Genomic DNA, 16,329 nt, shown 5'->3' on the forward strand with positions numbered 1-16,329 from the left:
TCACCCAGATGTCCTAACAACAACCTTCTGGCCTTTATTTACCCAACCCTTCTAATGGTTGGGTAAACTTCACTTCTTCTATCAACTCTCTCTAAGGAAAAAAAAAAGAATCTAGAAAGACTTCTGTTTTCTGATTAAATCCTGAGTGATGGGAGCGGGGAGATTGTTTTCTTGTGTCTCTCTAATAAAAAAAAAATAGGGATATTAGCTAATAACAAGGCACTTATTGAATGCACATAACTTACCACAGAATCATTGAAGTATGTTAGATATGAGAACACAGAGGAAGTCACTTCCTTCAAATAGTTCCCAATGAAGTAGAAATTTAATAATGATCATGCATACATTAAATGTATAAATAAATGCAATGACTAAAAGTGTTTGCCAAGGGAAGAATGGATCAGGGAATTTTTGGAGAAAAGAAATTCACACATTTCCTTTATTTCAAAATCTTCCTCCAGCCAAATAAATGCTCAGTAGGTGGGCATCCTGGGCATGTGCTGTTGTCCATGACTGCACCCTGAGCTGTTCTGACATGCTGTCCTGCTAGGGAAGCACCATCATGTATGCCTGGGGCACCAGAGTAGGGAGGCCTGTGAACAAAGAAATGTAGTGTTTAGCTTTCTGCTGCTTTCTGCACATTCACAGAGTACATCCAGGAAGAATTCGAGAGTGAAAATAATGGCCATGAATAGTTGCATTAAAAGGGGCCTCTGCTAGTTGGAAATTTGGGCCTCAAGAGACAAAAATACTGAATCGACTGGCTTAAACTATGTGAAATGAATGCACAGTCAGAGGTTCAGTGGTGCCATCGACCCAGGGTTCTCCTGTCCTCTCCTCTGCTATCCTCAGCATCAGTTCTATTTTGAACCCATGCTGTTTGTAGAAGTAGGATGGTTGTCACTTTCCCAAGTGAGACATCCAGAAACAAAATTAATGTTGAGTGCCCAAAAGGGAGCATGACTTCTGGGTTTGATGTTTTCAGAAGTAAGGAAAAATTTCCTCTCAACCCCCTGCAACCTTCTACGCCTCTTGTATGGCCTGTTAGTCAGAAGTAGCTCTTAAGCCCATCCCTGCACATATCATTGGAAAGAATAGGACTATGCAAATCAGCCAGGATGTAACCTTGAACTTGGGATAAAACCAGTTTTTTGTCCATGGTGATATGGGATGGGTGTCTGATGCTATGTTTATGGCAATAAAAAATAAGGAGAGGATTGCTGCCCCCATCCAACTCAGGCAACTGTACCAAAGTCACTTGTGTGAATTTGGGGTGACACAAAAAGACCACAGGACATGAAATACCTTTTTCTATGAGCTTCAGGACAGCTTCCCTGGCTCCCAGTCTCAGGCTCCCACAAGGAAGACAAGAGAAAGTCTCAAAAGGCTGACAAGAGAGAGGGAGCACACGTTCTGAGGTTGGCTTTTATTGGGGGATGCTGTTTCTTAGAACATTCTATCCAAAAAAGGGGGAGCAAGGGATAGGATTACAAAGGAACAGGTGAGTGTAAATCAATCCCATCAGGTAACGTCTACACCTGGAGCCACACCTCATTATCCCAGCGGAGGTAAAGCCTAAGTTATTGCAGGTGCAATAATTGTTCAGTATCTCTTGCTCAGGACTCAATGACATGTATTTCCAGAGTGGCTCTCCACAAAGATACATGTAGTTTTCTCTTAAACTGATCCAAAAGGGCAGATATTTATTGTAATAAGAAGCTGGGCCAGCGTGGTGTCATATGCCTATAATCCCAGTGGCTCAGGAGTTCAAAGCCAGCCTCAGCATAAGTGAGAGCTAAGCCTAAGCAACTCAGTGAGACCCTGTCTCTAAGTAAAATACAAAATAGGGCTGGGGATGTAGCTCAGTGGTCGAGTGTCCCTGAGTTCAATTCCTAGTAATCCCTGTACCACCCCCCCCCAAAAAAAAAGAAAAAAAAATCTGAGCGGGACTCTAGGACTTGCTGGCACCATGTTGTTAATGAGAATTACAGGTCTTTGGGGAATTTCTGCAGTACTCCCCATCTTATTTTGCACTGCAGCACTCAACTATGCTTGAATTCAATTGTATTATACTATGTAAGTCAGCTTTCTGTCACTGTGACAACATGCCCCAGACAAACAACGATAAAGGCAAAAAGGTTTATTTTGGTTCATGATTTTGGGGGGGTTGGTCCATACTCTGTAGGCTTTGTTGTTTGGGGAGCTGTGGCGAGTCAGAACATCCTGATGGGTAGCATGTGGTACAGCAAAGTCGCTTACCTCATGGTATCTGGGAAGCAAAAAGAAAGAGATTCTCTTTCAAATGCATGCCCTGACTAATCTTTCCACCAGGCCTCCCCTCCTAAAAGTTTCATCACCTTCCAGTAGCCAGAGGCGGAGCATCTGGGCCTTTGAGAGACATTTAAGATCCAAACCATAACACTCTATGGAAATTATGTTCAACTGTTTCCAGAAATCTACTTTCAATCCTGATCTTAATGAGAGTACTACTTCTTTATACCCCAATGTTAGGATCAGAAAAATAGCTCATCACTGTACTTAGGGCACAGAAATAGAATTCCATTGTTGCACTGAGCTCCCTGGGCTTCAATATTGATAGGCAACAAGAAAGTATTCTTGCCACCAATGATATGCCTATAAACACTTTTCTATAGGATGACACAATGCCAGACCTGGGACACCTGGAGACGATCTGCCCCATTGTTTTCTAGATGTTATTAGGTTTTCTGCAAAAAATACAGTGGCTCTTCTGTTGACTATGTTAGAGAAATGCTGGATAAAACAAGTTAAACAGGCCGATTTGGTTCAGGACCTCACTGAGCTTTTTGAAATGGTGCCATAAATTGTTCAAAAAGGCACATTATATTCACAGCTACTTGAACTTATTTGATCACAGACTACAAAGTAGAATATGGCAAGATTAATGTGCATAAACCACTTTGGGTAGTGCTGCCCATGTGCTTCATTTTATACCTAAATAAATTCCTCACTTTACCCCAGGATCCCTTAGGAAACAGGTGAAATTTTGAAAAAAAAATTAAAATAGAAAACAAAGTGGCTACATGTAGTAGTGCATGCCTATAATCCCAGCTGTTTGGGAGGGTGTAGTAGGAGCCTCAGCAACTTATCGAGGCCCTAAGCAAATTAATGAGACTCTATCTCAAAATAAAAAAAAATAAAAATGTCTAATGTCTGTCAATGAATTTTTAGACTGTAGTTTTGAATTTTCTAAGCTCTGAGAACTGTTGGAAAAAAAAAGCTGGTAGGATTTTTAAGAGTGTTCTATCAATGGGGTGAAGTATTAAAGGTGTGTTCAAGAAATAAACTAGAGGGTTACTTAAGAGTGATACAAAATTTCCCTCTGTAAAAATGGATGAAGCCACTGTTTGTGCTCATGGTGCAGAAGTAATTTCTGTCAGGGATGCTGAGCCATCAAGAAGACAAAGGTCACCATCTGGGTGGGGAAGGACCACTCCAAGTTCTGTACAAGACTCTGTCCAGAAAAGTTGAGGATGAAAATAATGAGGGCGAAGAGGATAACCCTCTGAAATGGTCACAATCCTAAATTTCAATAACGATTTGCTAAAAGCATGTTACTGACCAGAGCCATATATATGAAATATAGGATTGGCCCCCAGATGGTAAGGAAGAGGACAGAGTTCAGGAGCAGGTACTGCCAAATTAGGGCCCTCTGTCGAAAAAGGCTAAGGGCCTCAGAGACAGACTTCACCTATTTTAAGTGTCTCCCAGGGTGGTTGCTGATTTTTGTCTGAATAGTTTATGTCAAAAATGGATATTTTCCCAACAATCCTCAAGAAATAAGAAAGACAAAATTCTTAGACTTTGATTATATCCTGTAATTTAAATCCCTCTGCATACATTGTGTATGTGAGTTGCTAGAGTGGAGCATTGCTTAGAGATAATCAAGCAAATCAACAAGTACTTATAAGTACCTTATACTAACAAGGATATTTATTAACAACCTCAGTTATAAGATGGAACTAAACCGTGGTAACAGTTTTAAAATCTGTAATAAATTCAATTAAGGTCAATAGTCAATCAGAATCTGAATGAATAGATATATTATCAGAATATCTTGAAAAAGAATTTATATTAATTGATTGGCTGTTTTAATATTAATAAAATATATAAAATTCAGTATTGATCAGGGAGAACATGGTACAAATTTTAAAAGAAATCTGATTGAATGGTTGTTTTCTTACGCTTTTATAAAAGCATTGAGGATAATTTGTTAATCTGTTTCTCTGAGTCCTACATAATAGTTTCATTTGCCTCCAAAACTTCTAGAAGCTACTCCTAGTTACTTTAATGAGTTTTTCTCTTCCTCCATTTAAATTTATTTTTTTCCCAACAGCAGCCACAGGGCTAAACGTAGGTGAGTTGGTTATATTAAGGGAGCTACAGTAATTAAATTATTGTACTACTGCCACCCCTCAAGCTGTAATTAGAAAGGATGAAAGCTTAATTTTTCTATCAACAAAGTCAATTTCATCCAAGCTGTTGTTCAGATTGCCACATACATTTAAAAAGTGCGTGTCTAAACTAATAGGGAACAAATGAAATTTAAACCCCTCATCACAATAACATGGGTGGATTGTAAATTTATGGCGCATATTCTCTATAGAAAAACAAGTCTATTCAAAACATATGTAGAAGTCCTCAGGCAAGCACAGCAGTGTGGATATAAGGTATCCACTGTGTGAGCTTGTGGCAGAAAGGTCTCTAATAAATTAGAGTAAACAGCAGCCGAACTGTCCTCACCTTGGTTTCTCTGTTCAACCTAGCAAGGAAAGAAAGTTAGCATTAATTGGTACGCTCAAAGGAACAGGCACTTACAGTAATTAAGTCAGATGCAGAAAAACAGCTCTGCAATGAAAGGCTGACAGCAGGACTCAGGCACAATATTCATAATGAGTGGCTGAGGATTTTAATGGATGGAGGCTTAGAGACTAATGGACAATTAATGTAAAACAGATGACTTCCCTTGGCGATGACAGTCTTTTAAAAGGCGCTTCACCTGCTGCTCAAACAAATGTGGCTAAAGTGAAATGAAAAGAGAAATGAGGTCTTACTGAACGGGGCCACAGCTAGTATTCGTGTCTCTGCTTTTTCCTCTCATATTTTCAGAAACTAGGTCAGGAATTTAACAGTTCCCTGCAGTGGGCAGTACCAGCCCCCTCTTTTGGCCTCCTGCCATCCAGGGTGGACTGAGATCACTGGCTGTGTCTCTTAAACCTTCTAAGGAGCTGCCCTAAGGGCTCGCCTTGTTTATGGGGGAAAAGGAGACAGGGCACCTTATAATGCAACAGGATATCTTTGAAAATGACACCAAACCTCCCCTACATAAGAACTGCAGTAAATACATAACAGAACATCTCTTTTTAGAAATGATTTCTTCTCAAGCTGGGCTTTTCATTGTGCTTACTAAGGTAAGACAGAGTCCTCCACATTTGAGCTTTAAAACCAGAGGCAGGCTCTTCTGATAAGTGGATAGATACGAAAAATACACGCTGAAATCAAATCAGTTGTTTGAAAAGAGAAATCTATTTCCTATAAGAACAATGCTGCAGTGACATCAAATTGCCATATGATCCTGCAAAGCCTGTTGAACCCAGACTGGGACTTAATGCTGGTCAATCAGAGCCCTGAATCCTAGGCACAAGAGGTGCTGCCAATACAGGAGAGTAGAAGAGGGAGAAGAAAGTACGTACCTTTTCCTCTTAGTGGAAAGTAGGACTGGACTGAATTATAATTTTTGAGATGCAAACTAATCCTTGACAATTTTCTGTTCTCCAACATCCTTGCACAGGACCCTCAGGAAATCAGTGCCTTGATATCATTTGGTTTCTGGGTATCTCAAACCTGCCGCCACTCCCTATCACTCCAAGTGTCCCTACCTTAATAATTCTTTACTCATTCTCCTCTTGTTTCTCTTCCATTTGTTCAAAATAGTGTATCTCAGCTAGAAATTAGAGGAAAGCAACTTGCACCAGCTAATTAACACCCTTGGGTGATGGCCTGAACACTCCTAGAAGTCTTTGCATATTTAAAAAACAAAATGCATATCTAACTGACAGAATTTTTGTGAGAAGAAAATCAAGTGAAAAATGTCAGATATCTCAAATGTATCTACACATAGAGGAGAAATGTACGAGAATATTAGTTATGGCAGAGAAAAGTAGAAGCCACATGAAAGTCAAGAGGAAAGTGTCTGAATAAAATATAGCATGCTCCTACTGTGTGATCTTATGCAGGAGTTACCTGTAACCATTAGAAAAATCACAGAAAGTCACCCTTTCCTCACAGCCTGGCTGGGTTCCAGCCCCAGTGTGCCCACTCAGCAGGACACTTCCAGGTCACACAGTTTATAAGCCCTGCCTACCCTCACAGAGAACAAAGAGAACACAAAGCTGTGGCAGAGGCAGAACTGGGTTTGAGTTCACAAATATAAATATAAGTGGATTGTGTGTGATAAGCCAGAAAGTTGTGTCGTAGGTATGGCATTGACTCTTAAGTTGGATAGGCAAGAAAAATCTAATTACTTTCTTCAAATTAAATCTGACTGCCATCCCTAATGCCACTGAATTGGCAAGAAATTCGATCTTAGTTATTTGTCTCCCTTCCTTATCCCTGGGCATACATAAAAATTTGGAAAGCTTAGTTGGTGCCCAGAAAGAAGCAAGCCTTTTAATATACCGTGGGTGTGTGTATCCTTACTGTCCTAGGCTTAATCTGAGGAGGTTGGCTCACCTCGTTCTGACCAAGCCGCTTCTCTTCAAGCCCACTGGAAGATTGAAGCAGGCTCAGTAAAGCCTGGAGCATTCTAAGGAAAGGGCACTGATTCTCAGCCTTTGGGTAGATGCAACTTTCTTCCATTTCAACATCTTGCCTGCTCCTTGGACAAATACATTCAGCTATCCCCTACCCACACACAAAGACACCCTCCAGCACAACCCTAGCATTGAGCTCAGATCTCAAGCTCCAGAGAGACCAGGAGGTTTTCAGGTTGCCAGGAAGATCCCTTACCTAAAAGCAGTAGTTCTCAGTGGGTGGGTCCTAGCCTGCAGTATCAGCATTCAAGGGAGACTTAGGGTTAGAAATTCCAGTTCTGGACTCCATCCCAGACTTGCTGAATCAGAAACTCTGGGGCAGGCTGTGTCTTAAGTCCTTCAGGTTCCTCAAAGAAACTTGAATTTTTTTTTTCTCAGACACCTCAACATTCTACTCAGAGGGCTGGGGATGTAGCTCAGTGTTAGGGTTCTTGCCTAGTATACACGGGGTCCTAGGTTCAATCCCCATGACCATCACCACCACTAAAAAAAAAAAAAAAATAGTGCCAGTTGGAGGCAAAGGAGCTTTTAGTCCTGCCTACCCCCTTTAAATTAGAAATTAGATAAAAACAAAACCATTCTCATTCTTTCACATTCCTCTCTGGGGTGGGGGAGGGACTAAAGAAACAATTAAATACCCTAATTAACTATCTCTTTTTTTCCCCCTTTATAAGCATATGTAAAGCACAGTCTGGATTTATAAAATATAAAGAAAACCTGAGAATTTACCTGATCCACATCTCACCAGCAAATTCTCACCTCCACCTTCCAGGTTTAAGAATTCAGAAGGCTTTGTCCTGGGGAAAAAAAAAAAAAGAGCATGCTGAGAAATAAAGGTCAAGTATTCAGACTAGGCTGTTCCACATCTCCATGGAATGAAGAAAAGTGTGAACACCCGTGGAATTTCAATTGGATCTCCTTGTGCAAGGAGTTTTATACGGAGTGAGACAGGACCAGCACGTAACTTCCTTGCACTGAAGAATTTCATAATAAGAAAATACCATCATATTACACTAGGTAAATACCAATTTTTATCATATCATCTAATTTCAACTTTGATATAGAGGCTTCATTTATGTGAAAGTGGAGAGTCATCATTTTCATTCTTAAGCCCTATTAAATGTCACCCGTTTCCTGATGCATCCTCCTGCTGCCCCAGATACTTCTAACACATTTCAGACCTAAAATTTTCAGAGCTGCTTCTTCTTTTCTAAGTCATTTTAAGAACCTGGCATTAAAACATAATTACATGACTGAGAAATACTTTTAAAGCCTGCTCAGTATGACTTTTTTTAATAGTGAGGTTTCTGAATTGCATGCCTCAAAGGATGATTTTCTGAGCTGTGTATAACTGGAGAGCGTCTCTCCGGGCCCATTAGTCACCTTACAAAATTACATGAACTCTTTTAGGCCTCCTAGGATAGCTACAACTTAAGAATAAATGAATGGATTATGTTTCATGTGACCATATTTTAAAACAATGTATATTAACAACCAAGACTGTTGGACAGTTTTTGGCTCCTGAGATTATAGTCACAATTGCTATAAAATAGAAAATTCTCTTTTTATAGAATAAAAAAAGAACATTTTAAAGCCAAATTGAGAATCAGACTCCAGTTTTACTTGAGGAAATCCAGGCCACAGATCAATCCAGACCTTGCTCAAGGTCACACAGTCTGGTTTCAGTGCAGCAGGAATTGGACTCTGTCCCCTATGCATTCCTGCAACTGCCAATTGTCGGATCAGCCAATTCTTATTTTCCAGTGGCCAAAAAGCCTGTCCATTACCTTCCATCACACGATTGCCACCTAGTGCTATCAGTGGACATTGCTGCTTATGTAATGACCGGATTCAGGCCAAAATACAAACAGAATAATAATCAATTCATCTTTAAAACTTATTGAGATTCTATTGCTATGTTAGGTCCTTTATTTATGTTGTCTTATTTAATCCTCACACTATGAACTGAACATTTTTATCCACAAAGTAATGAGGCTCAGAGAGATGAAGAAACTGGTCCAAATTCACAGAGCTTTGCCCCCAGGTGCAGTAGCTGAATCGTGTCCTTCCCTGGGGCTGAGTCCCTGTCCTGTAACTTTGGTCTACATAAGGCTGGGTTCTAGTTCTTTTTGGACCTCTCTGATCTGTGATGTTCTTCAGGCTTCAATGACTGGCTCAGGGATAGTCAATAAGACCCCCTGACACTTTTGCTAGGACAGGTGAGGAGGAGGTACTTGCTATTTCCATTCACAGAGTATGTGGTAAAAATAGTTGAGCCAGGCCCTGTGAAGTAGAGCTGAGAATCAAGTCATCAAAATACCGGAAAAGCTAAAGGATGGAAAAAACTGAACACGGTTACACGCCTTGTGCCCTCAATTCCAACTGTGTTTGAAGCCAGTTCCTGGGTGTTTCAGTTCTGAGTCAGTAAAGGCCTTTTTAAGGATTAAGCCAGTTTGAAATGGGTTTTTCGTGTCTTGAGCTGAAAAGTCCTAATACTGAGGATTTGCCCTTTCTGGGTTCCTTTTCTTTCTTTACTTTCAACTGTCAACAAATCAATATTGGTATCATGCCTATGCTTACAAAACATGAATCTGTTTTCCAGAACTTATCATTCTATTCTTATAGCTACAGTACTTAAGAAATCATTTGAAAATATGTAACTATAATTTTAACACGAAGCTATACATAAACTACAATACCAAAAAAAATACCTTGAAAATCTTTTGTTTCTCATCCTAAATATGAGCTTCTCAAGAGCAACCAGGAAGTTTACAATCTAAAGTAATTATTCTTTCATTAAGGCAAAAATTGAATAGAGCTTTGGGGCTTGTAAGAGAGTTTAGCCATCTGTCCAGGATTCATGTGTCATTATGGCTTGGAGGAGTACCATGGGTTTTGTCAAATGAGACATATTCCTTTGAGAATATCATGCATTTATTCAAGGCAAGATCAAGATATATGCATACTTGGGGAAAGGTGGCCTTGAAAATCATTTTTTTAAGTTCATTATTTTTGGATGATGGAAGAAATTAATTTCCTTTCTTAAAATTATTCATTCCTTTTTTTTTCAATATTTCAAATAAGAAACTTGTTACATGCAATTTTCTAAACCAGACTACTTCCTGGAGTTAAACTGTTTATATTTCAGTACTAACATAAATAACTCAATCCCAGAAAACAGCACCATGCTAATAATTTGTTTTTCCAATGTTAGTGACTACCAGCTTTTGGAGAGTGTTTGCTAGTTAGGTTGAAGGTTGGTGACAGCCTCAAGTGCCTATCACAAAAGTATCCAACAAAGATGATTTGGCTGCAGCAAAGGGAATTTTGTTTGTTTGTTTAGGAGGAAGAGGTTTTTCAAAGAATGTACACAGCCATGAATAGACATTGGAGTTAAGTGCTACAGTTTTTACTGATTTATTTCAGCAATTTAAAAACAACGATTTTAAAGACTATTGACCAAGGAAGCTGCAGTTTGCTGACTTGTCCCCTCTCCCCACCACTCCTGGTTTCCAAGAAGCCTCAGGAGCAGCAGGAGGAAAGAGAGCTAAGTGGGCGTGACCTCACCACCCCAGCTCTTCCCATTCAACCATTGCAGCTTTACTCTGAGCTCCTTTTTTATTTTTAAAAATTTTTTAAATAAATAAATTGTTTTTAAATTTTTTATTCCAATTTGTTATATATAACAGTAGCTCCTTTTTCAAGTGTTGAGCTTCCTTAAAAGATTTTCTTTGACACGTTCAAGCAGCTATTTTCCCAGCATTGTGCTAAGGCTCTGTGGCCCTCCCCTGAACAAGAAAGTCAACCACCCCCCATTTATGTTCTAGCACAGGAACAGATAATACCCAAATCAACAAAAGAATTTTTAAAAACAATACAAATAGAAATTAGTAATGATAAAGAGAATGAAGTGGTAGAGTGAGAAACAGTGACTTAAGGGGACAGGCATCAGTAGAAAAAACAGTGAGGAAATACCTCACTGAGAAAGTGGTAGCTGAGGAATGTACTGGAGCCATTTGAAAGCTGTAAACACAGGTGTAATATGATGAAAATTTTAAAAAATAATAACTTTTGTATGTTTGGTAGAAGGAGGCAAGAGAGAATGAAAGCAGATGAGCTGGGCTAGGCTCAACTGGGATCACCCCAGGGAGAAATCCTGATGGCTAGGATCAAGATAGTAGCAGTGGAGATGGAGAGAAATGGGTACTTTGGGGCACATTTTGGAGACTGATGGAATTTTGTGATGGTTTGATGGATGAAGTAAAAAAAGAAATTAAGAATTACTGCTAGTTTTTTTGTTGTTTGTTTTGGTTTTGAGCAGTTGGGTGAATGGTGATGTTTTTAACTAAGGTAGCAGAAATAGGAAGAGAGATATGCAGAAAGTTTGATTTTGGATAGCTTTGGTTTCAAATCCCTCCTAATTATTCAAACTGAGATGCAGAGTATTCGGTTCTGTATGGTGACAGGAACTGAGAAAAGAGATCAGGCCCTAGAGACCTAGTTATGAGAAAATCATAGATCTAAAACATCGGAGTGAAAGGGATCACCAAGAAGGAGACCCAAGACCATGTACCAGACATTCAAAAAAATTATAGTATCAGTAGAGAAAGAAAAGAAAGGATAGAATGAAAATCTGATAAAGATAATAGATTCTGCAACCAGATAATTCTCACTATCCAAAGAAGAAAAGAAATCTGCAACAATTGCCATGGATATTCCCAGAAATAAGATGCAGGCATCAAAAACTCAGTCAAAACTCTTGGTTGGTAGAAGTAGAAAATTGTGGTCAGTAATTCAAAAGTAAACTAAAAGAATTCAATGAGTTCTCCTACTCTTCAGAAGCCTACAAAGATCCTAATAGGGAAATCTATCCCATTCCTGAAATGCTATATACTCTGGGGGAAAATTCCCTGATCTTGGATGTCGCAGCTAGGATTCATTTACCTTCACCTGGTCATCCTACAGCATGCCCCAGTACCAGTGTGACTCTATCAGGAGGTACCAGTCTCAACTACTCTCTTCAGAGTTGACTCCTATTTCTTGTTAAACAAGGATTTTAATGTTCCAAACGTAAATTATCCTATGAATAACTTTTCCAAATGTCCTGCCAGGCAAGTTCCATTGACATCACTAGCTATTGGTAGGCTAAATTTTAATAACATTGAAGCACAACAAGGGAAGAATGGACTTCTGTATTTCCTTGTTTTCAACAAGCTCTTTGGACAAAGGAAACTTGCAAATATGCAAAAGTTCTCCAAATACTAGATATGCATCCAAAGGGGTTTTCAGGAATGATGGATTTTGTCAGTCCACAGAGGATTTTATTGTACTCTTTCCTTACATCAGTGGGAACCTTTCCTGATACTGTTAATGTTCATTATTCTCTGATTTTATATTTGTGAATTTTCCTACCGGACAAAATTTATTTGTAAGTCCAAAATCAGTGTCCCTAGAGCTTTCTCAGTTACTCATGGACATCCACAGTGTAGCAAAAATTGGGGGCACCTGTATTCAGTTGAGACTGAACAAGGTGATACCTTCTTGTTTTAGTTCTTTTACTACAAATGAGTGTTCTTTTTGCAGTCTATTTAGTACCATGTTTCTCATTTTTTGTGCCTTTTGTTGACAATTTTGTCCTTTAAAATGTACCCCGACCCAAGCAAGTACTTAAGTGCTGTCCAGTGTTTCTAAGCACAAGAAGGGTGTGCTGCACCTTATGAAGAAAATACGTGTGTTAGATGATAAGCTTCATTTAGGCATAAGTCATACTGCCCTTGCCCCTGAGTTCAACATTAATGAACCAACAGTATTTATTAAATAAGTTGTATAACACAAAGGTACATACTACATGATCAGAGAATTCCAAGAACCTAATCCTATATTTCTTCTCAGAACAATGGCTTAATTTTTGCATGACTTTAGAGAACATAACTACCACAAATAACAAGAACCAACTGCAATTACATTATCAAAGGAACACCACTCAAGTGGCTTTCCTAAAGTAAGACACACATATCAAGTTGGCCTTAGTCTCCATTTCATGTAGACAGTCTTTAAAAGACAGATCCTCTTCCTTTTAAAATGACTAAAACAAAACAACAGAGAAATCAACTATTTAAAGCATTGCTTAATCAGTGTTGTACCCCCCTCAGGAAGTGGTGTGTGTGTGTGTGTGTGTGTGTGTGTGTGTGTGTGTAAAAGAAAAAAACTAAACACCAATTTCACAGTAAAAATGGTATGTATGAAAGTGCTTAGTGCAAATCCTAGGATATAATAAAATATTAGTATAATATGCTCAACCAAAGAAATTGCACAGAAGGGAAAGAAGAGGTACTGAGAAAGTACATCAGCCAAATTACACATGTGCATTTATAAATATAGCACATGAATTCCACTTTTATGTATAATTATAATGCACCAATTAAAAAATAAAATAGAAAGGAAACCAGTAAAAGTAGTGGGGGAGATATGAGAGGAGGAAAAGGGGAAGTACTAGGGAATTTATGTGCATGTACGAATACACCACAATGAACCCCACTATTATGTATAATTGTATACGTTAATACAAACATAAAAAAGAAATTGCACCAAGAGATAGTATTTTGATGCTAAATATTAGAATAAAACATATCTCAAATATTAATATTATTATCACACTTTTACCCCATATCATTATGTAAAACATTTTCCCAGAATGAGATACATATTCTTTCTTGGAAATATCTGTAGGGGATTGTTAAATAATGGTACAAACACATGATAGATAATTACACGAGTATGACGAGTCATGTTTTAGAAGAATATTTAATATGGTAGGATGTCTGCTATACAATAAAAAACCAAAAGTCTATGCACAATAGGATGATAATTTTTAAGTTTTCTACAAACACTTCTAACATAAAATCCCACAGTATTTGAAATTGTAAACTTCAGCTATCACATTGAAAGTAATTTTTATTTTCTATGTGCTAGTATGAATTTTCTCTATTTCCTACAGGCATATTACATTATAAAGTAAAAAAAAACCCTGTCATTGTGATTTTCATAATTTACTACTTTTTATTGTTCAAGCCTAGAAAGTAGCCACACTTGTTTTCATTTTAAAAAGCTACATTTTTGTTATCACTTGACATCTCCGATAATTGGTGAAAGCTGAATGAAACATAAAAAGTCATAGTCAAGTCTGTATTCTTCTAGTAATAAATAGCAATATGAATAATCCTTTGTAGATTATACAAAAACTCTTTTTGGTTTGGAAGTGAGATGCATTTTTCATGCAGAAAACATATCTTTCCAAAGCTAAACATGAAAATGAGCCTGTCTCCCTGGAGTACCTTACCTCTGGCAAACACAGGAAGGAGGCCACCAGGCTGCTGAGGTATAGGGGGATGCTGGGATCATTTGCAAAGTAGATAACCTTCTTAACATATGTCGTAAATCAGGATATAAATTGAAAAAATAAAAGAATAGGCAAATCTAGGGGAAATGGTCTAGAATCACATGGTATGTAGACAAATATGTGTACCAAGTATACAGTATGTAGGCAGTAAGTGTACCTGGGAGCAAACAGTCTCATCAGCTATAAGAATGATGTAAATAGACTGAACAATGTTATTCTTAGTAAGATAGGGTGCATATTTTGGTATGTTTGAACCTAGAATTGCACCTCCTATGGAGCAATAAAAAGAATTCCTAGCGAATGATAAGCCCTCATTTTTACATTAGTTATAAATCCATTAATTTGTAAACTTTAGTATAATAATCCTTTAAGCCATATGCTTTAAAAATATTCTGTGTTCATTTTAAGCTTTTTTAAAAAAAAAAACAACAAGCATGAACTATTGTTCTCCTAGCTTTAATTTATAAAAAGCTCATCTAACCACTATAAGCCATCAATTCTTAAACATTGATTTTTATTTCCCTACTATTCTTTGTTTTTATGTGTGCTCTCAGTTTTTGTTGTAGTCTTTCATAGGCACCACAAAATGTGTTTGTTTTCCCCCTTTAGAGCTGATTTCGCCCAATGTACATCCCAAAGAAAATTCTGACTCAGGAGGCCTCTTCTATTCCAGCAGACTGGAGAAGATAAGAAACTGGCTACTTAGAGAGCTTTTGAACAACAGGTTTTATGTGCAACTTTGAGGTTCCACTTGGCAGTATCTTGGCGCCATCTTGACATGAGATCATAATAAGGCCAGAGAACACAAGAATAATCATACAACTTCAGACACTCATGAAACCTAACAGGGTGCTCACACTACCCTCTCTTTTTTCCACAGCTCCAGGCTTTATCTACAATGCAAGATCAGGTATAGAAGAATAGAAGAGGAGGTAGTATTGTATGTGATCAGAAATAGAGAGACATCTCCCAATTGGAAGAGTCTGTGCCAACCCTGTGGGATCTCTGGTTGGGTTGAATATTAACAATTGTCATGTGACTTGTACAGTGCTGGTAGAAGAGGAGATATACCCACTCATTTATAGCCTCAGCTCCCCCTATCTCCCAGCCCATCACCACTAACAGTCTGCAAAGAAAGTGAGGGATTTTCCTGGGGAAACTAAGAACAATAGTGCTTGATCAAAAGTTCAATCTGTCAGAAGACATCTGTTCAATAAGATATTATTTGTACTAGATTTTCAACTTTTTGGAGAAAATGCTTATAAATTTTTATAACTGTCTATTCTCACCAAAGTTTTTTTAAAACCTAGCAGATTATTTCTGAAGTATTTTTGTCTTTTTAGCTTCAAATGTTCTGTTTCATTTTTACATTGATATTTTTCTAGGAGTTTTTTTTTTAATTACCCTAAAAAGAAAGACTTCAAATACTAGCACAATAATGCCACTTGCTTCATTGAGTCTAGGGTATTTTAACTTCCCAGAAAAACTGGAAAGAACCAACAGATTGGCTGCATGTGCTGTCTGTTGAGAGGATAAACAAAGCCTTTTTATATTTGAAGAATCACAGATCATGTTAGGCCTCGGAAGAGTGATAAAGAGGAAAAACATTCCTGAGTAATGGTTGAAAAGACTGCTCAAGAAAAAAAAATTAAATGTGGAGTTACTGGAAAGTTTTGCTGAATGCCATGATCTTGGAAACTGGAAAACCATTTTTTATTTCTGGGTTAGACATGTTCTGGGAACAATTTAGATATTTGTTGAGAAGCTGCCGAAGTTTGATTAACTTTCATTTATCGGACAAAAGATTACCACTTAAAGCTAAATCCTCAGGAGGCTATTCTGTATTGAATGATCCAAGCAGTAATATTTATTCCATTTGAATTCCATTTGAGCATATTGATTCCTTCATCTGAGAAATAAACAATCAGGAAGAAAGAGGAGGCAAGTGTAGAGGCAGCAACCCAGGACTTCCAGCTCTTCACTCTAAAACACAGGAAGGAATGTGGTCTAAATCACTTCCACTCATACTTGCTTCTAGGCTGTTCCTTATAGGAAACATTATTTATCTTCTACTTATCT

The 16,329-nt window shown here is 38.1% G+C and overlaps 1 long non-coding RNA gene across 4 annotated transcripts; it reads right to left on the reverse strand.

Annotated features, from left to right (window-relative positions):
• Positions 1–303: 303 nt before the first annotated feature.
• On the reverse strand, positions 304–8,473 carry LOC125616258. Of its 4 annotated transcripts, XR_007346888.1 has the most exons (5): positions 7,581–7,692; positions 7,048–7,334; positions 4,783–4,801; positions 2,179–2,269; positions 304–593 (listed from the first exon to the last, which is right to left on the reverse strand). It is a non-coding gene; the product is annotated as an uncharacterized LOC125616258 (long non-coding RNA). The 4 variants fall into 4 exon arrangements; XR_007346896.1 differs by lacking the exon at positions 7,048–7,334 and having other exon boundaries at positions 7,581–8,473; XR_007346916.1 differs by lacking the exon at positions 4,783–4,801 and having other exon boundaries at positions 7,581–8,471.
• Between the last annotated feature and the right edge of the window lie 7,856 nt (positions 8,474–16,329).

This window comes from Marmota marmota, unplaced genomic scaffold, assembly GCF_001458135.2.
Source record: "Marmota marmota marmota unplaced genomic scaffold, marMar, whole genome shotgun sequence".
NCBI lineage: Eukaryota > Metazoa > Chordata > Mammalia > Rodentia > Sciuridae > Marmota > Marmota marmota.